The sequence below is a fragment of the Cupressus sempervirens genome, chromosome 6 (genome assembly GCF_028749045.1).
Source record: "Cupressus sempervirens isolate cs-2001-9-10 chromosome 6, ASM2874904v1, whole genome shotgun sequence".
NCBI lineage: Eukaryota > Viridiplantae > Streptophyta > Pinopsida > Cupressales > Cupressaceae > Cupressus > Cupressus sempervirens.
Window position 1 is genome coordinate 552,097,512 of NC_143123.1, and position 24,105 is coordinate 552,121,616.

General features: G+C 36.4%; 1 long non-coding RNA gene across 2 annotated transcripts; it reads right to left on the minus strand.

The window, feature by feature from the left end:
- Nucleotides 1–3,249: 3,249 nt before the first annotated feature.
- Nucleotides 3,250–18,507, minus strand: LOC149553451 (uncharacterized). 2 transcript variants are annotated; one of them, XR_016353074.1, is made up of 2 exons: nt 18,080–18,507; nt 3,250–3,491 (listed from the first exon to the last, which is right to left on the minus strand). It is a non-coding gene; the product is annotated as an uncharacterized LOC149553451 (long non-coding RNA). The 2 variants fall into 2 exon arrangements; XR_016353075.1 differs by having other exon boundaries at nt 18,070–18,507.
- Nucleotides 18,508–24,105: the final 5,598 nt, after the last annotated feature.

Here is a 24,105-nt window from a genome sequence, read left to right on the forward strand (position 1 = left end):
AAGATATGTATCTTCAAGTGTAAAAAAAGAACTAACTTTGACAGCGAAAAAAGCCTAGAATGAATTAAAACTGAAAAAATACCTACACCACTATGATAGACTCAGAATGAGCTTTCTAGCAATATCTCGTTTACAATAAACACAATACAGATGAGCAAAATATGGCAAAAAAACCACATGTAGGTCCAAACTGGGCCAAAAGGGCTTGCAAGATGATGATGCAGTGTTGAATGGTGCTAATGTCAATGAATAGTGCGTATCAATTTGACAGCCATTTGATCGTAATGACAAAAAATGCCATAAAAATAATTAGAGATACCAAAAAAATCCAGTGTGCCAGAAAAAGATTGTTGTCCCAGAAAACCTGGTCGCTCAAAGGGTCGATCTCAAAGAATATATCTAGTGGCCTTGAAAGAAATTGGCACGTGCCAAAAAAAATCCAAAATGGAAACCAATCGAAAATCCGATAAAACCTCGAAGACATTAACTATGCAAACCCCATGCACTTGGGTTCTGCCATAGAGAATTCTAAACGCCCAAAAGTTGTGGCTTTAAATATGGCCACGTGGCATGTTGGGGCCAAAAAAGAGGCCTACGTAGAGGTGATTACACAGGGATCAATGAGGGCACGTTGGGCCTGATCTCCAAGCAAAAATGCACCCCAAGAATAGAACTCCACCATTAATGTTTTCCCAAAGATTTGAACCATGGCTCCCACTAATCACCTCACTAATTCATGCCAAAGGATACAAAAAAAAAATTAATGCACCACTGAAACCAAATTCAGGCACATGAGCCAAAAGGTTGACGGTTTACATTAAAAATGCAACGCGAGGTTCCAAAACAAACCACCAAACGGGGCACGTTGACCAAATATGGCCAGATGATGGCTGATCTGGTCTCAGAATTAGCGCATGGGAGGAGTAAGAGGCACACCAGAAAAAATCAAAAATCCATGCGCACGTCTCGGAGGCCAAGGAAAGAGGTCGAGAAGCACCAAAAATGCGAGATCCTAAGGTGTTCAAAGGGCGTGCAACACCATGGGAAAATCCTGCCTCCACAAGAAATTCTTGAATAAAATTCAAGAATTTAAAATCTTGGGTGACTTTGATTTAAATATTTTTATTGAAACTTTATAGGATGCAACGATGGAAGAAGACGATGAACATAGGGAAAACGTCACATAAGGAACACAAACCCCTAGTGAAGTTTTTGATTCAGATGAAAAAGAAGGTTTGTGTCAGATTAAAAAGGATCCCATCCATTATGAGACTTGTATGGAAATAGATTGCACAAAATGTAAAAATTAGGAAAAGGATTCGAAGAAATGGCATTGAAGGTATGCTCGGCAAGAGAATCAAGGTCAACGCCAGCCCAATGAGAATTACTGGCAAGCGTACCAAAAGGGCTCACAAGCCTACTAATACAAGTACTAATTTAATGTCTTCCTTTTCCAAAAAAAAATGCACCATGCACTTATTTAAGAAAAAGTCCCTCTTTGTTCACCTGCATATATACGTTTTTTTTTAAAAACAAATACTTTTTCAAACAAAATATACCCCCCAATGTTTTATTAAAAAAATTCAAAAAATGTTTCACCTTGGTTTTTGACCTCAAGGTTGTACAATCTTGGACTAAATAAAATTACCACAATTGTCAACAACGAATGATGCTCTGAGCTCAACGATGATGTTTGTTTGGGCTCCAAGTGACTAGAATCAAAGTTTCCCTTATATCCAATATAAAACTCCTCTTCAAAACCAAATCTCAAAACCAATGTGAAAAACTCTCATGAAGAAAATAAGGACAAGAAGATCTGAATCTCTGATACCATGTTGAAGTCGATGAAAATCAACCCCATAGCTCCCAAAAATCACTTGGATGCAAACACCTATCTCAAATAGAGAAATAAAAGCTAGGGAGGCTAGAATTTCTAAATTCACAAAGGAGACATTTTTTATGAACAAAAAGATAAATTTTTATTAATCAAAAAGTGAATGTTACAAGAGAGATCTACCTTTATAAAAGAGATTAAAACCCTAACAAGAATCTAACCTAAGTTGCATAATAATAATTAATAAAAAAATTAATTATATTATGCCTAAAGTTTAGCTTAAGTAAAAATTATGTTAAGTAAGAAGGGAAGAGAACCAGCCCAAGCTAACTTCGCACACCCAAAACTCCATGCTTACGACCATTTTTTTGGGGGCAAAACAAAATAACTCCTACAAAGAAATTGATCCAATAATATTCAATCTCAAAGACGATTTAGTTTACTTGTGTTGTGAGCCCTCTTATGCTCTAACAAATAATCATCTAAGACAATAATAACGCACATTTACAATGATTATGCACATGATAATTATGTTGGCATACACAATTTTGGAGCTTTCAGTGAAAGCTAAAATAGAGAATGTTACCACATTGCACAAAATCTCAAAGTTAAGCCACAAAACATGTTACTCTAAGAAAAGCCACCGGATATAAAATGAGTTGATGATAAACTAAGCACAATTCAATAAGAAAGTAAAATTGTGAATCTTCAAAGTAAGATATTGCTATCAAAATTCGAATGTCATTTTTCACTCATGTTTCATGAGTAGTTAAACTCACTATGTTTGTAACCCCATTTCTCCACGTGTCATTTCTTAAGAACTATTCATTAGAAAGCCCTTTAAAGCTCATCAAGTAATAATTAAAGAGGTGTGTTCCACAATAAGTCAAATTGTGAAATTGCTATCAAGATTCAACTATTCAACAATGTAGTTTTTTAGTCAAACACATTGAGTTATTTAATGAGTAAGACTTGTTTAATGAGTTGTGGTTCACATGAACCCACCTCTCATAAGAATGAACAGAACACTTAAACACCCATCGCATCTACGTGAAGAAACATCAAATCTTCCAACCCATCTCAATACTACTGAATTTCTTCCATGACTCTACTTGTAGCACTATTTGGAAAAACTTTAAAAAGTTGTATTATTCCATATGAACCATTCAATAAAATGCCCCTCAAACTCATCAATATATTCTTCAGCATATCAAATTGTAAAATTGTTATCAAAATTTCAACTACACTTAGCACTCATTACATCTAATTGTGCACTTAACTATGCTTGAAACCCCATTTACAAAACCTTTAACATGTTGTTGCTAATTCAAAAGCCCCTGAAGTTCATAAATTGGAAGTATGAGACATTTTCCACACCAAGCCAAAATTATGATATTGCTACCAAGAATCGTATCTTAAATAATAAACAAAAAAAATTTAAAATTAGATATAAAAATAAATAAAGTTATCAATAGATCTTTGGTTTATTAGTAGAGTTTAAGCGTAAAGGTAGTTCTCCCATATTAGACAATTCAAAAACAGTTTTATGTGAAAATCTCGTGGAAAAACATTAAATATTGTTTTGCATCTCGATTTCAGGCATGAAGTTAATTTACTAAAAACTGTCGTTGCTCCCAATATGTAACTTCATACTTTCCTGCACATCATAAGATCCAATGAAACACATGGAAGAGAAAAACGAATAATGAGAGTTATAATGATGAGCACAAATACATGTTTCTGATGTGAAAAAACAATAAACCGAGGTTACTATCTCTTATAAAACTTCGGCCCTCAGACCCCACACACCAAAAAAAAAAGAAAAGCAGAGCAGCTAGTATCCTTTCCTGGAAGACAACCATTGAGACGCTACTATCATTAGGATCCTAATTGATAAAGATACATGTTATGAGTAAAATGGTTTGTAGGAGATAATTTCTACAGCAAGTCAAATTGTGATATTGTTATCAGGATTTAACTGTGTTATCAGGAAGTCCCAGTGCTTCGCCCCTGTGAGCATCACCTAGATTCAATGAGTGCTAAGTGTTCTATTTATTCTCATGAGAGATGGATTCATGTTGAATCACTACTCTTGAAACATGGGTCAATGAATTTGACTCAAAATCACACAATTAAATCCTGATAACAATATCACAAAATGATTTGTATTTTAAAGAGTGCATTTCTTATGCAAAAACTGCCTAGAAATTATATAGTTTAATCAAGAAAAGGGTTTCTAGCTGATTGACTACACAGTTCAGTCTAGTGAACCTCCACAGCTATTCCGCTCATCATCCACTCTCTGATTTTACAATATTGTCTTAGATTGGTGTTACAAAAAATTATCAATAATTCTGTGCAAAAATTATGAATCAACGTTTATTGATCCATTATCATGAAAATTGAATCTAAAAATTTAAAAGCTTATTATCTATTATCATCAAACTTAAATCTAATAACTGTAGAACAATTGCAACAAATATCAGTTCCAAAAGGATAATCACTTTTATAGTGTAGAACTGTCTATGCTGAGTATTTACCGACAGAGATGCATGCTCTGTGCAAAGTGGTTTGCGTGGTCTAATCCACAAAAAAATATTATTAGACTCACTCTAACCTTCAAACTACGATGTCTTCTCATATGCGATAGGGACCACAAAAATGTACAAACGTGAAACCCTCTGATTTAAACTCGAGAATCAACTACCAAAACGACTAACGATTCAGAATTTAACAATTTTGAACAAAATAGCAAAAATGAAACCAAATTGAAGCCTCGAACACTTCTGAAGAAAACTGCCCCCTTAAAAACTTAAAAGCCTTCAAGACATAATTAAGAAACACCTAAAATACAAGACTACGATCTCATGGTTGGCCATTTTTAGGTCTCATTAAAAACAACTTGATGGGGAACTTCACGATCTATTTTAAGGAGAGGGTTTTCCACAAAAGACTTCTATTTTTTTTAATTCTATTATATTGAAAAATATTTAAATAATCAAATTTTAGATATCCTTAGCCATAAATTTCTGAGTTTTCATTAAAAAAAAATTAAACAATGTGCAAGTTTTAACCTTAATTGATAGAATACAGTTCATGACATGTAGAAAGCCATTTATAGAAACATATACAACCATCAAATTGGAAGAAAAGAGAAGGGAAATGGTCATATGACTGTACTCAACAATCTCCGCACAGCCATCAACAGGGGTATACCCCTACATTTCCACTTCTACCATTTATGTTATTATCAAACCCAGAAGATTTTAGCTTCACAAAGCTCTGTTTGCTAACACTCTGAATGAGCTTTCTCCATATTTTGTCAGATTGAATACAATCGAACAACAGAGTATCTTCCCTTTCACCATTTGTTGGTACAAAGCCATCCATAGGTCCACAGACAGGAACACTTCCAATGCTAAAGATTGCACAAACAGATTCCAATGAGCAAGATTTTTTACCTTCAATGTCACTTTATCATCTGCAACTACAAGGTACAGACAATCCTTGCTCTCTAAAGTCACAGGATCAATGCCTATCTTGAATTCAGATAGTGGACCAATTTGGCTCATTGTTTCATATCCAAATCCAAACCCTGTAAAGGCACTATTTGCTCCTAAAAGCTTAGTTCTCATCAATTTTGCACATCCCTTGAGTTGGCAATGTGGCACCAATCATCAATAACTTGTAAAAGAGAATTAAAAACTCCAGGCAGCTTCGCAACAGAGCTAACATCTTTCCGAACATAATCCTTTGAAACTAATGCAAGACTATTGAGGCCCTGATCCACTCACTCTGCAGCATCATGACAGTTTTCATACTGTTCTGATCTACAAAGAAATTCTGAACCTGAAGACATGGGCAGGAAGCCAATAGAGCCAGGGGTGATCTGCAGTAGCCACTCTTCCCGTTGGCTCCTCCTCGTGTGGCATTTTCAATGTGATTAACATTCCCTTCCACTGTAAATTAACACCACGCCATGGCACAAGGCTCTATCTCTATCGCCTCCCACTTCTTTAAGAAGTCATATTTACACATTTTATTCTCCTCCTTCAAAGGCCATTTTGAATCTTCAGTTTCCATAACCCTAAAAACATTGTTCAATCGCCTATCAACATTAGCCTATCTAGGGTCAGCTCGAAAGGCGAGGTTCAACGTATTGTGGTTTGTAGACTCTACCAAAGCCCTTTGTCCAGAAAGAAACAGTCCTTTTCCCTCTGCCAATACATTTTAGGTTTCATTCTTATAAATTTTGAAGCATCAATTAGTCTGTTGCACTATCCTGATTACTGGCAGGTTGCCTGAGAGCTCAAATTTCACCAAGCATATTTGCGGCCCGACCTGGAGCACTAGGTATTTAAAACATTCTCCATCAAAACTTGGAGTTGTTAGGAAAGCTACTTGCAGAAAACGCCTTCCAAATGTCAATTTACAAGGGAAATAAGAAAGATTTCATAGCTACTTTATAACATTGAAATGCACAGGAAAAACAAGAATATTGAAAAACAATATGCACACAAGAGAAATACAGGAAGCCAGATTTAACGTAGGAAACCCTTTCGGGAAAAACCCACCACCCAAAAAACCCTTGAGAAACTTTGTATTACAGTAAACAATTTACATACAACAAACTCTGGTTTTTGGATAGGCTCTCGGGCTCAGATTGTCTTTACAATCAACCTGACTTTCACAGCCAGAGCTTCTTATAGCCCAACGAATCTTGCAAACATTTATACACTCTACAATTCATTATGGAATCTGGTGCATTAAATGTCACAGAACAAATAAGGTTACAGTCTCAACAATTACTCACCCATCTGACAGTTACTCTTCCAGTTGGCAGTCCCTTCAGCATGGAATCACTCCCTTCAGCCTCTAAAATTCCCTTTGGCATCAAGGCCTCAAACACTCCCTTCATCCCTCGATTACTCATACCAACTTTGTCATACTGCTTCACCATACTACTATAAGGCTTCACCGTACAACTGTACAAACCACACATGACTCCACCGTACATGTCAAAACAACATTGTGTCAACGTACAGTGATTCACCTCCACCGTACGTTACGGTGTTACACTGTACAGTGCACACTTCGTCATCTTAACAATCTCCCACTTGACAAAGTGCATAAGTTACTGAACAACAGACCAAGATAAGAACATTGATCAAGATATCCAAGTCTCCAACCATATCAAATGAATGCCTCTCAAACTTCCTGCACCGACCATTCCAACAAACACACCTCTAATCACAAGAGATAACACCATCATCTTCATCTCTAAGTTTCCATGAGCACCTGCAACTGATCAATCCATGCCAACTCCGAATGCAACATTACAATATCACGAAGTGTCCAACAAATGATCAATGTACTCAAAACAAAGAATCTTAATCAAGATCAACTAGTCAAGGCTCCAACCATAGTCTCAGGAACATAAACATTTACATTTGAAACAAATTTGGTGTGATTCTAAGTTGTTTTGATTGGTTTTTCAGTTTTTGTGTTGGTTTCAGGTCTTGTATGCCCATGTATGGCCTGGAAACCATGTATAATCTGTACATTTTGATAGTAGGATGAATAACCTTCCTTTTGGTTTTGATTTGGAGTGATTATGTGGAGAAATGAAGTTATGAGCATTTTGGTAAAAGTGGTATCAAAGTCTAGGTTATCCTTGTCGGATAGGATTGTTTTCTATGTCAATTTGGTTCCAGTAGGAGTTTGAAAAGTGTTTATCTGGTAATTGAGATGGCAGGTACAAGGAAAGTAGAGATTGAAAAGTTTAATGGCACAAACTTTGAGTTGTGGAAACTTGAAGTTGAAGATATATTGGTTGACCGAGATCTGTGGATTGCTATGTCTAGTAACGAGCCTTTGCGCATGAAGTGAGAAGATTGGGATCTAGCAGATCAAAAGGCCAAAGGACTAATAAGGCCGTGTCTTGTGGATTCTGTTATGTTGAATGTTCTAAAGTAGATTTACATTATTTTATATTTCCCCTATAAATTGGCATTTGAAAGGCATTTTCCGTAAGTAACTTTCCAAATAGGAGTAATCCATTGTCATAGGTAAAGAGTGCATTATATTTCAAGTGTAACCTGCTCTTAGTCCTCTTCTTGCGCCCGCTCTCCAATTATCGTCATCAGCTCTGAACCTCACAAAATAACCTCCTGCCCAGGTCACCACGTTCTGTGTCAAGCTCTTCTTCTCCATTTTGTGGAAGTCCAAGAATCGTTACATTTCCATCGGGCTCCTGAAGATTCAAGACAAACTGCAAATAATTCTTTTCTATTTCTAACACATCAATTTGCTCAAAACAATTTTTGATATGGGGATTTAAAATCCTCCAAATCCTTCCATTGGATTTGAAACTTGGGCGAATGCTTCTTTGCCCATAAAACCAAGGGGCAATACTCATTCTTTGTTGTCCTTCGCAATCTATCTCAACTCTAATAGGAGGAAAGTAAGGCTCTTCCCCATTCTCCTGTTGTGTGGAGCTGTTAGCCAACTGCCTAGGCTCTTTCTCCTCACCCAAAATTTTATCCCATAACAGAGTGCCTGGAAACGAGCTACTTCCGGGTTTGTTAGCCAACTGCCTAGGCTCTTTCTCCTCACCCAAAATTTTATCCCATAACAGAGTGCCTGGAAACGAGCTACTTCCAACCCTAGCACACTTGGACTCCTCAACTAAGGCCACTTTTCTACTCTCCTCGACTGCAGGGAGGGAGGAAGACTCCATGTGCCACTTTCCAATCTGTTAAGGAATCCCGTGGCACTTTCTGTTTGAAGCAGCTCTTTTTACAGAACCCCGGTCTACCTGTTCAACATGCAATGTTGAACCAGGCAGCAATTCCCCTTTTCTCTTAATTCCTGAAATATGGGATCATGCTGCGAACCAACACATCCATTAGAAATTCTGGAACTCGCTCTCTCAAGGGCTGTATTGTTTTCACCTTTACTGTACTGTTTCTCAAGATGAGAAAATTCTGGTGAACATTGGCACTGCTCAGGTATTCCTTTCCATTTGTTACAAACTCTTTGTTATTCGGTGTGGAACAGAGTGCCATATCGCTGCTCTGTTATAAACAATCTGGTTCACCTATTTCTATTGGCACAATTTTACATTCAACAGCAGCAACTCTTTCCTCGCCATATGCTACTTTTATTTTTTTTTTAAATCAGATTTTCTAATTCCCAATTTCTTACTTCACATTTCAGCTGTTCCTTTTCAACATTTTGTTGATGTGGATGACAAAAGAAACTTGTGCCAACATTTCACACTATTACAAGGAACCGCTCCCATTTTATTGAGTCTCTACCAGATATAAAATATCTATTTTACTTTTGCAATTAATAAGGACACTAGCCATCTTTCACTTATTGGATTCCAAACTGAATGATCGAATGAAACATCTTTAATGACGTCTACGAGGCCATAAGCCTAAGGGACCCACATAGAACTCCTAGTCAATCTGATGTGTTTTCTCCAGACTATCTCTTTTGTTGTTAATCTGCACAAGTAAAATGGCCCCCTTGAGGAGTCTTGGTCCTTTGAAAAGGTCTTTTATGTTGTTCACTTTTAAAGTTTCTTTGTGCTGGTTGCGAATGTCCTCGTATGCTATACAATCCTTCAAATAGTGCCACTCCATTTCCACCACACCCTCATTGCAAAATCTACAAATTCTATCCTCCCACTCTTCCTTCAGGACCTTTCGTCTACTAGTTTCACATCTCAAATGGTATGAACCAAATTTCATTTGAGCAATTAGGATTTTTGTCTTTCCTTCGATCTCGGCTCCTAAATACTCTTTGTCATCATGTTCACATGTGGGATTTAAATCTTTGACATAATAGGTATTTTTTCTACATAACTAGTTTTACCCACATGGCAAATCTGATTTTTTCTGCCACCCATTTTTTTATTTCAAAATTTGTTTCCAGGCACTCTTGGTAGTCAATGTTCCACTTGTTGAACCATTTATTGCTTTGTTTCTTCTATGTCTTCTTCCAACAAGCCAATTCTCTATCAACCACCTTACTAGGCCAGCAATGTGCATCCATTTTACTCAATTTTTTTAGATAGCTCAATAGTCTAACAATTGCCGAGGCCTCTACCGGGAACATGCCTGCCTCCACTAAAATAATCTCATATGGAATTATTGATTTGATTTTCAGATTAATTGTGATGAAGTGTTTCTGAATTCTTTCAATTTGTCACCTTTTTATGGTTTGATGCCCTGCTCCCCCATACCTTGCTGCCATATAAAATAACTGGTATCACCAACAACCCAAAGAGGGTTTTCTTAGTCTTCCAATCCCATAACTCCGATGTCCTGCACCTGTTTTTAAGAAGATAAGATGCCTTCCATCCCCCCTATATCGTTTTTGATCTGCATGTTTCCCAACTTAGCCAGTAATGGAAATCTATCCCCAGACACCTGTGTTGTTTTAGCAATTAGAATAAGGTCATCAGCATAAAGAAGTAAACTGATCACATATTCAGCCCCAAAACATTCCAACATGCCCACTTTGGTTCTGATTTTCGCTTTAACCTGTCCGTAAAGTTTATAAACAGCAGCTCTATACTCTGTTGGGACCTTCAATTCTTCCATCCTATTCCATAGCTTATCCCTAAGGATGGTATCGAAAGCTTTTTTAAAGTCAACAAAGCAGTAAAAAGCCTCTTCCCCTTGTTTATCCCACACTTTTTCAATGAGGAACCTTAGGGTAATGCAGTGACCAATGGTGGAATGTTTTAATCTAAAACTTTGAGAGAACAATTACCCAACTAAAATATAACTATTTTTGAGCTAAAAACCATTGACATACTCTAGGTGTTGAAGTCAACGTAAGAGTTTCTCTTATTTCATATCTGCTTCTTGGTTTTAACCAAGCTTAATACTAATTGTAAGATTTAATTGAGCAGATAAAATAAATAAACATATCTAAGAGGGCAGTAAAAATAGACAAAACACAACACACCAAATTATCATGGTTCCCCCAAATATGCCTACATCCACTCAACGCAAAGAACATCTTTATTAATGTCGATACAACACAACAAAATCCTCAAATTTGAATTCGAGCTCACTTCAGGTGAAATTCGATATAGGGTAAAAACACAAGAAAAATTCAACATTAAATTTAACTTATACAAATTTATTTATTTTTAAATATATGTGATACAAATTTATTTATTTATTTTTAAACATATATATGATATATCCACATATTTGTGAAAGTAATTTGACATTGCTAAATAATTAACCTAAATAATTCAACATTATTTCAAAATAATATAATACCATATTAAATATCATATGGATGAAGTTTGAAAAAAGAAAAAATTTGCTGAAATTCAGACTTCAACTAAGTCCATGACTTGTAGAGAGTCATTTATTGAAATGACTATACAACCATCAAAATGAAAGAAGAGAGAAGTAAAATGATCATATAACCATTGGATTTCACATTCACGTATTAGGAAGCCCCCTGCAGACTGAATTCTTTTACGAAACCCCTGTCTAGAACCCAACCTATAATGCCTTAAGGCTAGTAGAATGAGAGTACGAATCAAAGTTAAACAGAGCTGTATGGATGCCAATGACCTATAAAAAATATAAAAACATATAAAAACACAAATGCAAAAGGAATTTGGCATTTGTCATCCAAATGTTTTAGGTGTTGCAAACAGTACATGAGACGAAGCAACCATATAAGCCAAACGACAATTGTTCTCATTCCGTATCTGTCATCAATGCGTAGCTATTAACCTTGGTCACAGTTTTGGTGTAGCGATAGTTCTTGAGAGGGAGCTAACATTATAACAAATAAAGATTGCCCCCTCCACGTTTCTTCGCTGGTTTTGGTATTTGCCTCCATGACAAAGCTGTGCTATACTTTTATTCCAAGCACGCAAAAAGAGGCAATCGCATTGACATGGTCAAAGCTTACATGGGACGCAAGGTGTGGCTACGCTTGTCCAAATACAGCGTACAGTACAAAATTCCATGCCGAAATTAAAAGTTCTTCAGAAAATCCATACTAAAAATAAAAGTTTGCCAAATGCCATAAAAAAAAATTATAATCGTGATTTTGTGCCAACTACATGTTAGTAATTGAAGATATGTGATTAGAGTTTATGTAAATTAAGTATTAGCAACAAATAAGTAGATTAGGAAGCTAACTCACCTCAACAAGGCTCTTTTGGCTAAGCAAATATGGCGTATCTTCAGCAGTACAAGGGAATGGAGAGACATTATGGAAAACAAGTATATTAAGAGACCCTCTAAACAGTTTACCCTCTTCAGCGAAGATATCCCAAGAGGATCCGCTATTTGGAATGGTTTTTTAAAAGCCAGGGACCTAGCTAATTCTAGAGTATCTTGGAAATTGGGAAATGGAAAAGCCAGGGACCTAGCTAATTCTAGAGTATCTTGGAAATTGGGAAATGGGGAGGATATCCAGTTCTGGTCCGATAGTTGGCCTATTCAGGGCCCCCTTATGAACAACCCCAGCTATGAGGTCTGGATGAATGACCGCATCAACCATTTTGGGCAGAAAGATAGTAACTACAGGAACGACCAGGGATGGATAGACCTTTCCGTCATCTCTAAAGATCTTAACCCTATTATGATTATGCTTAACTCTATGGCCCTAAATAACAACAGGGATGAGTTGGTCTGGGGAGATAACGCCAATCGGCAATATACTGCCGCCTCTGGGTACTCGACCCTTTGGAGATTAAAAGAGATTCCTCCTTGGTCAAGGGCTTGGATTCCTGACCTCATTCCAAAAATTAATATGTTCTATTGGCTGGCTCTACAAGACAGAATCCTTAACCAGGATAACCTCATTAAAAGAGGTCATATTATGCCTAGCAAATGTGTGTAATGTAAAGATCAAACGGAGACTGGCAATCATTTGTTCATTCACTGCTCTTTCTCCAGGGAGGTTTGGGTTTTCCTCACATAGCACTTGGGCTTCAGCTGGTGTGTGCCTTTTAACCTCCTAGATCTCTTCTGTCAATGGAAGTGTATGTTCAATAGGTCTCAACTTCAAGAATTAAGTTCCTGGATCCTGCCTCATTTTTGTTGGAGCATCTGGAAGGAGAGAAATAACAAAATCTTCAGAGATAAAGAGGAGCCGGCTATAGTGATAGGAAAGAAAATATTTGCTAACATTAAGGAAAACTATTCAGTAAGGAAAGGGGGAGATATAGAATTAGGTGGCAAAAAAAAGGAGAAGGCAAAAGACAGAAAGATGAAAAGACAAGAAGCCAAATGGCTTCTCCCCCTGGAAGGTCGGCATAAAGCCAACTTCGATAGAGCGTCCAAGGAAAATCCTGGCTCCTCAGGAAGTGGAGGCATAATAAGGAATGAAAATGGAGATGGTATTGCAGCTTTTTCCCTCCCGCTGGGTTATCAAACCAAGCACTTTGCGAAAGCAAATGCTACGTGTAATGCTGTCAAACTGGCTTTTGAAATTGGAGTTACTAATCTTTGGCTTGAAGGGGATTTGAACAACATTATAAAATGTATTAATGGCAATTCTCAGCCATCATGGTCGATTGCGAATCTTATTGATGAGACTCGTGAGATTCTTGCCAAATTCAGTAGAGTCCACGTCACTCATATTTTTCGGGAAGCTAACCCGGTTGCTGACAAGTTTACAAATATTGGGGTCAGCGCAAGCCAAATTATGACATGGCATCCCAGAAATACTTTGCCGGTTGATGTTAAAAGCTTGATTGAACTGGACAAGATCCAAAGAAGTACAAAGAAGATCAATTTGCAATTATGAGTATGAATGGATCAAGAGTAAAATGTTACTTCCCAAAAAGTTAGCATGGGAAATTGTAACTGCTGCAATTTATTACAGACTAGTTGACACGCTTTGTGGGTCGTTTATTACATTTACAATAGGAGCAACAGAAGGGTTAATTCTTTCTGCATTCTGCTTATTCACAGAGGTTCCAATCTGTTGCAGTGCGAGGTGCATATGAGAATTGAGGGTGTGCAGAGTGCAGATATGGTTAGCGAAAGGTGTAGAAAGGAGCCAGTGGGCGAAATTGAGAAATGGAAGAGCAGGGACAAAGTATGGGAGCAGCTGGATCAAGGCAAGATTACCAAATACATTACGAAATTGCATGGCTTTGATCAGGGGGTGACCAATAGTATGATTGGTTCATGGAAGGATGGCAGAGTGAAGGTAAATGGGGTTTCTTTCTAATCACTAAGGAGGTGATTTCGACTGTTGCTGAAATCTCGATTGAGGGTTTTAAGTTTTTCAGGGACAAGAAGCTCTCGGCTAATGCTGGGCGGGATTTTGTTAAGGATGAGAAGGAACTGAAAGCCCCGAAGAAGATTGACACGTACTATGTTCCTGATACCATGAAGAAACTGTGGAGGTATGTTCTGAGAGCTGTTATAGAGTATATTACTTTGGACCCTAGGTTTGATAGGGCTCGTACCCACCACTTTGTTCTTTTGAATCATTTTCAGCGCAGCCGTAAAATTTCTTTTCCTTTTTACCTGTTAACTTCTTTGAGCAAGGCGGTGGTTAGCTTCAAAAAGAAGCCTATTGATAACCCCACGTTGCATGAGGGTCTCCTATTGCTTATTTATGAGCATTTTAAGGCTCAAACTATAAGCAAGGCTCCCCCTCAGACTGAGAATGTGACCTCTGAAAGCTTCAGCTTCTCTTCAGACGCGGATGACATTCAGAGCTTTAGCTCTGAGGATGACGTGATTTCTTCCGCTGATAAAAAAACCACCCATCAAGTCAAGAACTCGCCTTCCTCCATCACCCCCAGCAGAAAAAGTCCTAGGGATCATGGGCAGAAGCATCCTGTGAAAGATGTGAAGGATGACAGCAATGAGGAGGAGGATGTGGAGATGAAAGAGGAGGAAATGGAGATGTGAGAGGAAATTAAGGATGATCGGGGAGGGAAGAAACACAAGAGGGAGGGTCTGGAGGATGAGATAATGCAACAAGAACGGGACATGCCTTCGTTGCCTCTTTCACCTATCCATATTCATGCACAACCTGAGGAACAAAATTTGGATTCTGAGACCGTGGATGGGGAGGTGCAGGTAAATAACAGGAGGAAAGCTTGGAAAAACTTTAAAGTTAAGACCCTCGAAAATGGGCATTTTTAGAGAGGCCATGATCCCGCAGGTCCTTGTGGATAACCAAGAAGAGACGAGGCTTGAAGAACTCATAGACCTGGCGATTGTGGCTATTTCGGACAAAGCTAGGGAAATCGGGCTGAATCTCTTGAACAATGCCCACAATAGCATGATTGATAACTTCAGATTCAATCAAGTGGCTTTTCCATGCGTTGGAGGAGGTCAAAGAGCAGGTGGGTCATATGGAGGATAACAAGAATGGAGCAGACTTTGATAAAAGAGATGGCAACGGTGAGAGGCTTAGTCTAGAGGAGAGAAGGATTAACACCCTCGAAATCTACAATCATAATCTCTCGAATCAAATGATTTCAATGCTAAGCTCCATTAACAACAACATCATATCTTTAACGAGCTGGATCAAAGACAGAGTTATGAAGGATGATGAGGATGGTAAAGATAGGGAAGAAGCCAAAATGGGGGTCGACACTACAAAGGACAACATCAACAACGATTAGGACCAAGAGGATCAAAGGGCGCACCAGCAAGAGGCTGAGGAGAACAAGATGGCCTATGAGGCAGCTCAGGTCATGCAAGACCTGGAGAGAAAGAACGAGGACTAATCCTCTGCCTGTTCTTTTGTTTCTATCTGTGCCTTTTTTTGGCTTTTTGTAAGGGCTTTTGCCCTAGTCGTTTCTTGTTGTTTCTGTTCCTGGTCTTTTCTTTGGTTTTTGTCTATTGGTTGGGCCTTGTGCTTATTTTCAACCTTTGAACTGGAACTTTTTTGGCTGGGCTTTTCACGCTTATTATCAACCTTGTTAATGTTTTAACTCTTGGGTTTCAGGGTCCCTGTAAAACCTATTTATCTAATCAAAAACAAATAAGTAGATTTGCAAGTGTGAGACTTGATGTTCGTTAGCTAAACCCTGATAAACGAGGTAAAACAGAAAAATTTGGACGAGGCTTGCAAAGTTTAAAAGCTTTTCGACGAAACCTTGGACTTGAAGTGAACAGCAACAACTAGAGGAGGGAATAATTTAAGCGTATCTAATTTGAGGAGAAATGCATTTTCTAAAAGCTTTTGGAAATAAGGTCTCTGTACTTTTTGTAATCATAAATGAAGAAAGAAGAGGCAGTAAATCATTGTGGCTACTAATAGACAGAACCCTTGTGTTGAATAGGGGTTGTTTTTATGCGATTGTCAGGCTAAAAATTTTGGTCTCGATGGGTCAAAGTAGCTGTAGAGCATTACTATGTCCACAAGTATGCTAAATGTGCTATTTTTATTCTTTGTAAATGTACCGTATTTACTCTTTCAATGTACTCTTAAACAAGAAACTAAATTTGATCCAAGTTAACAAAATGAGTCCATAAACTTTGGGAGTGGGGCAAAAAGCTACATGAAAAGAAAATGGTGAAGAGATTTTTTTTAATGATTGACGTCGATAGGAGGTTGCAAAAGACTTATAATGGAGGCTAGAGGGAGATTTTAATAACTCACACATCTAGGAAAGAACCTCATGTATGGGTACCTGTGTTCAAGAGGGAATGAGCACTCAATCTAGACCACAAAATGAGGTGCAACCCCAAGATAAGCATTGGCCAAAAAAAATATGCATGTGCTCCATGCAAATTTTGGGTGTTTGGGAGTAAAGGTGGGAAACCTACCTTGAAAAAGCCCTGCAATGACATGATTCAAGTAATAATTCTAAAATAGGGATTGCATTGTGTTTACAAAAAACTAGAAGAATCGCCTTCCCTAGGGAATGGTAGTGCAGCAGACAAGAAGAACCTCTAAATGTGAAAGGGAATGGTTAATAGAGACTTGATTGATAACAAGATAGGTCTTTGAAGGATTTTGAGTACTGGAGGCTGAACCAAAAGGAGAGATTGAACATGGCAGTGAATCTTGAAATAGATGAAATCTGAAGCACACTATAAAAATATCGAAACTCGAGCTACATTTAACATTGGCGAATCAATATGCATGTTTTATAATGTTTATTGGCAAGATATTTGTTGTGGAAACGTACTAGGGTAAAAAATTGAGATTTGCAGTCTTACGAATTCAGACTTAACTGAAACACTAGTGTGGGCGAGCTAGTTGTTAGGTAGACAATGGCATCGAAATGCAAGGATGGTTTGAGAACATCGTTCCATGTCTAATGTGGTTTGCATGAAACATTAGAAGCAAATGGAAAGCATGATGTAAACCGATCCCATCCAGCAATGGTGTTCTGACTGAAATCGAAACATTTTTCTTATCTGGATCAGAAAAGTGAGTGCAAAGTGACATTAAGCTCTCGCAGGGGGGTTACATGAGGACTACCGAGTCCGCCGAAAAGAAATCAAGAAATCAAGGAAGTCGTCCACCAAATATGCTTCTGTGAAGATTCATTGCTGGGTCTATTTTTACCGTGAATATTAAATGGCGTTCAAATTTTGAATCTACATTTCAGTGATCAACTTATCCCAATTCAGTCTCGATATTTCTTATCACAATCGACTGTCTATTTGGATCAAAAATTACAAAAGATTACATGTTCCAAATGAAAATTAGTTTGAGAGGCTAAAGATATTCTGTAGTAAGTTAGATGCGTTAAAAATACTTCTCATGAGAAGCGTTTCACATTTTCTAATCCAAACATATAGATTATTAAATCTTTTTTTAACCATATAGTAACAGTATTGTCTTACAGGCTATGGTATAGAGATAATAAAAAAGGTGTAGACCTGATTATTGATGCCCTAAAATATATTACCATTTAACCGATATGCACTGCCATATTGAACGCAAGGCGAAAAAGATGAAAAGTAAATGGAAGCTATAAACACTTCCAATTTAAAGCTCCTAATCCTATAAACTAAAAAGCCCATTCTGACAAAAATATGGACAAACAGAAATCTAGAACGCATTAGAAAGTGTTATAGATCGCAGATCCAACATAAATCCCAACCGCCAGGAGCTTTAAAAAACAAAAATATGGACAAACAGAAATCTAGAACGCATTAGAAAGTGTTATAGATCGCAGATCCAACATAAACCCCAACCGCCAGGAGCTTTGAAAAATTAAAAACTTCAGAAGGAGAGAAAAAAGAGTTAAAAACCCGTATCTGCCATTAACGTGCAGCTACTTATCTTAATAGGTTGTGGCTGAGATGTGGCGATAGATCTTTAGAGGGAACAACCATATTATCTAAATAAAGATTCCCCTCCACGTTTCTTCGCTGATTTCAGTATTCGCCTCCATGACAGAGCTATGCTACATTTTCAATCGTAGCACGCTAAAGGAGAGAGGCGTATAGCATTAACGTTCTTTATGCAAAATGGGCATTTTGTCGATCGAAATCAAAACAACAAGATTATGTCTTCTGTAGAGATGATGCTGATTAAAAGGAATTCGTTAGGGTTTGTATGAACTGCTCGTGAATTAAAAAAGAACACTGATTAGGGTTTGTGGGAACCGCGTTTGGATAAGAGCGCATATAATCAAGGGTTCACTAGATCTCGAAGTGTTCCGTAACTAACAATTACATTTTGAAGGGTGAGAGGAATACAATTGGGATAGTCATTGAAAATTAGAATTTTATTTTTATTTTTCGATTGGTGGGCGAAATTGGAATGGGGAATAGGAATATATATTTCCATTTTAGCCTCAAAATGAATTTTTATCCATTCCAAAAATATATGTTATTGGAATAAGCTATTCCTATTCTCAACCTGAGTTTTTCAAAATTAATAATTTTTATCAAGTCCATGGTTGTGCGTTGGTATGTTTTGGGTCAGAATAATAGCCAATCAATCATTTTTGTTGGAAAGGACAACTAAAGGTCATTTCCATTGGAAAGCACAACTGAACTGATAGGCAAACTAATTGGCAAAAATCCAATGGTGTAAACGTAATAATACTTCACAAGTTTTTGTGCATTAATTATTGGGAATGAGAGAGATGGTGGGTCAACTATTGGAACGAATGTCTTTAAGGTTACAATGAAATTGTAAGTTTGGCCATTCTATATACAAAGATAGAAAATGAATATGAAACATCTATTTAGAACTTTAGGTGTCGTATGTAATCTCAATTCTTCTAAATTTATGTAAGATTGCAATGTTAAATATGTGTTATTGTGCAGCATGAATGAGTTCTAAACGTGCTCTGTTCAATTGTTTGTGTTTTGAATTAAATTACCCATAGTGATTTTTGAAGAGAAAGGAATGGGAAGATTCTAAGTACCTGCATTGCATTATGTTAATAATATGTTGTATGTTAATAACACCAGAAAATGCTTATCCATGCTTTCGTAATCTAGGCTTATCTAGGTTTTTTAGTTCATGAAAGAAACTTTCAAGATTTGAAAATTCCCCAAACGTCACTCTCGGTCCTGATTGATTATTTTATAAAGTTTGTATTAAAATTCTTATTTTATTGCTAGATTACGTAGTTGAGTACATTATGTTCAATGTTCTACCATTGTTCTCTACAAATTCCATTCAAAAGATTAATAGTAGCCACAAATTCCACCTTAAATGGCAACTGCGGATAAGCATGATGCCTTAACAAACAATCAACAGGTATGAAGAATGTAGAGAAGAATATCATGTGTCGAAGATTTAACTTGAAGTTGTTATGTTCTAAATTCTCCTGACTTGTTGATGACTATGATAACCATTCTAAGAAGAAAACCTTTCACAAAGAGGGATTAATACATTTCTAGTTTTGTGCAACCAAACAAGGGATTAACATATTCCCAATCAAATTCCAGGTGAACCTAACAGGACTGGAATTGCCATTTTTTATTCTCATTCCCCATTCACATTCCCATTTTCAATTCTAGTTTCCAATTCCTATGCACATGCCCTAAGGTATGTTTGGTTCATGGAGGATGACTCAAATTGACATTTGCAAAAAATTGATATGAAATTTTTTGCACTTGCTTCAAAAAAGGCAAAATAGAATTAGAATTTCAAACTTCTAATTTTACCTCACAATTTGATTAGTAATCTTCCCTCTCCAGACTAGGAATTGAGAATTAAAACCTAATTTGACTATTTGTAGAGTTTCTCAAAATGATGTTGGACTTTTTTTGGAGTCTTCTTTAAGTACATATGCATTGTTTACCTAAAAAAAATTATCGTTTTAGTTTTCACTTTTCTCTGTTTGTTCATTGGTTCATATTTTTCTCTTTGTACATCAATTGTTTGATCTCGAGGAGGTATTTTGGTGAATTTTAGCAACAAGCTACCAGTCCTTCTCTGGTTTTCCCTTCTACTTTTTAGGGTTTGAACGTTGCTCTTCTATCGACATAGTTTAGCATTTTTCTCGCTTTCATTTTGGGTGTGGGTTTTAAAGGAGAATGATTTATACGCGCATATTTTGACCTTTTACTGTTTTAGTTTACAGGGCTCAAATTTTGCAACTTTGTGTGTTCAAATTGGTTCAGACTTTTCTTATCTAGCTTTGTGTTCACCATTTCTTGTGTTCAACAAGGTGCATGGGTTTTTTCCTGACTATGCTCTATAAAGCATGGACATGCTTGTATCTCTTTGCTAGTGCTACATGATGGATTCTGTAAGCATTTAAAAACTGTGTGCTTTTGTCTAGGAAAAAATTGAAGATTTTTGTAAATAAAAAATGATTGTATCTCTTTGTTATTTTGGGAAAAAGACCATTTAGTACATGTAAAAAATGTTAATTTATCTTGCTCATGCAGGGTTGGTAGTTGAGTTCAATGGGAGGATGAACTATGCTAGTCAAGTCATAACTCTAACACAATCATCAAATTTTCGTAATGAATAAGGTTTTTTGTGGTTCTACACAAAAGCATTGCATGACATGGCCATTTTGTGGCCCTATTTGATTCATCTCTATGTTCTATTGGCTCATTTTGTTACATGTTTTCTTGATTTAAGGGAAGGAAATATCAAATGGTTTCTATTGACTGGTAATTTATGTTGACTAATAATTTCAAATGAGCAACATAAACTTATGACTACAATGATTGACAAACTTCCAAAGGTTTTCATAGTTGCCCAACATGTCATGCTCATTTTAAATTATTGTGCACTACTATATATGTTTTTTGCCCTATGCTTTTCTATTACCTAGCATGCATATTTTTATTTATTTCATGCCTATGATTTTAGTATCACGTTACACACTTTTATAATAATAATAATAATAATAAATAGATTTAAACTCTCTTTACACTTTTGCATAGAGTAATCTATTAAGTTGAATAAGTGACAATACATGTGGTAATATTCAGATTTTTCTCTTGCTTAAATAAATCAACTACTAATACCAATTACAAATACATACTAATCTTTCATCTAACAAAACTAGACACTTCAAAAACTAGTAGGGGCATGTCTTTCAACTTATCATACAAAATCTTCAGTAACTTCTCTCTTTCTTCTAGATTGCATAACACTCACACAAGATCAAACATAATAGGAGCTTTCAAACTAGTATTGCCCAATAAGGGCAAGACTTTGAACAACTAAATTGAACCATCCTTTTATCTTTCCATTTTGAGCTCCACAATAAGGATGACCTATAATAAGTTTAAATATACCCATGGAATGCTCACCTCTCAACCTAGGCCTTTATAAGGCCAACCTTGAGCTAGGAGAACTAGGTTCCAAATAGGTAACAGACATAACCACGTATAACAACATATTTTTTGCATTTTACAACATAAGCATACCCATACCAAAGCTAACACAAAGGATCTAACTAAGACCCAGAAATGGGGTGAAAGTGGACCAAGTACCCACAAGGAGAATGCTAGAATATACATGTTAAATATATTGCCTTCAACGAGGCTCAAAACATGATACTACCAACTTCCTTCCTTCTTATTTGTACAACTTATCCATTACCAGCCCTAATGCTCAAAAGCAATTTTGGCACATGGAGCCCACACATCCATGCTTAAACCCTCTCCCACACACAAAGAGAGGTTTTTCACTTGGTGAGTTGTCAAACTCCTTTCACCTTAAGGCTATTATGCCCTCCCAAGGGTGAGTGTGCCTTCTACACCGAAACACAATACGAGATAGATTATAACAAAAAAATGGATTACATAACTTAAAACACAATAGAAACACAACAAGAGGATCCACATAAACCGACTTCAATCATACATCAATATACCAAAATTACATTGCAAAAAAACCATTACAATCTCGCAACAATATTCTTCCAAATACATTACAAAGAGAACATGTAAATCTACATTTTAAGGAGAGAAATTCACCAACATAGGATCTAAGCTTTAGGAAAGAAAAATTGTAGAAGAGATCCCTTATAGTCTCCCACCAATTCCTCTAGTGCTCTCCCCAAACTTCCCTAAGTTCTATTTGTCTCATAATGTAAAGAGTGGGTGAATACCCAAAAGCGTCTCTAAAATTTCAATAAAAAGGGTTTCCCCATCCCCCCAACTAACTCTCATAAATGAGGGTATAGGTTCCTAGCCTTCACAACTAACCCTTGTCTCCCTTATAACTAGGATGGTAACTAAAGGTATGCTATAGAAGATGGGCTTGTCCTACCTTTAATTTTCGTCACTCTTCATAAGTTCCCTTTTAGAAGGGTCATTAATAAGTTATGGGCACCTTTTTGACCAAGAACAACCCCCTAACCCAAGGCCCTATAAGTGGGGTAGGTTATTTTGACCTTAACTACACCCTAGGGTCCCATTAACCCGAAAAGATCTCACTTCAAACTCACCTACAAGTTCATCAGATTTTAACTCAATTCAAGGGTCATCTAATCATGTAGTTTTCATAGGAAGAACCATAGATTGCTAAAATGGGTTAGATTTTTTCTCCTTAATCTTAGTATGGACATGTCATTGTTAGTTCACATTATGCATGTGCCAATTGGCACTATTAAAATCCACATCATAATTACGCTTTGGCATGTCCATTTAAGATGAAACAAAATATGAAGCACAAATATAAATACATAACAAGCATCCATCATTTTACATTTACAAACTAAACACAACACAACGAGGTATTGTCTCTTCATTAGACGCAACTTGGCTTTACTATTGCACATAGGTTTGGTCCTAGTTCTTTGAATTATATCCATGGAATTTCCTTCATGTCTTAATTTGAATATTAGTAGTTCAAGAAGTCATATACATATACAATATAAAGAAATAACTAATTCTAGTTTAAGTCAATCAATGAATTCACCGTATTATAATATACACAGATATCAACATGCACAATTAACATTAGAATCCTACATCTCTTGTAACCCTATTCCATATAGACCCTATTATCCACACCTTAACAACTATTCAATTCAATTAACCATAATATAATAATAAAAGTATCTCATTATCATCATGAGGTGAATCAAAATAAGATAAGGCACATAACAATTAAAATCACTTACATGAGAAAATTAAAATCGTATGTATAACGATGTTGACATAAATTTAGAAATCATCCCTAACATGAAACACATCAAATCTTATCCTATTATTCCCTCTCATGCAATCTAAATCTATGCATCATCAATATAGTAACCTAACATCTCACAACATAATATCCTTATAACATTGCCTACACAATAAGCCACTTCTAACCTCAAACATTAATCTACCATGAAAGAACATCTCATCCTAGTTAATATTTGACATCTTTTAATTCCTAATGATTTTATCGTTCCCAAAACACCATATAAAAAATAAACATTTTTTAGGCAATTTAGAATTTGATTACCATTTCTATATTATCAATTCTTAATCACACAATGGAATAAATTAGCACCTGCCCAAGGCAACTCCCACATGATAATACATATACATATAAATTACTTTTAAGTATTTAACATGCACTTTACATCATGGTTATTTCTTATCGTAATACAAATTCAATTGTCATTTTCTAATAAAATTGTATAAAGATAAGTATTCAGTTGTATCACCAAAATAATCACTTAAGTTGACTATTCATAATGCATGAATAAAAATAGGATTAGAATATCATTTAAGCATATACCATTTGAATTAAATCCACTCATACTGATTCTTATTGCATCATCATATAAACTAATTCACAATTTCAAAAAGCAATTCCACATAAAGCACACATAGAGATGAGTATAAGAAGTTCATTTAGTCACA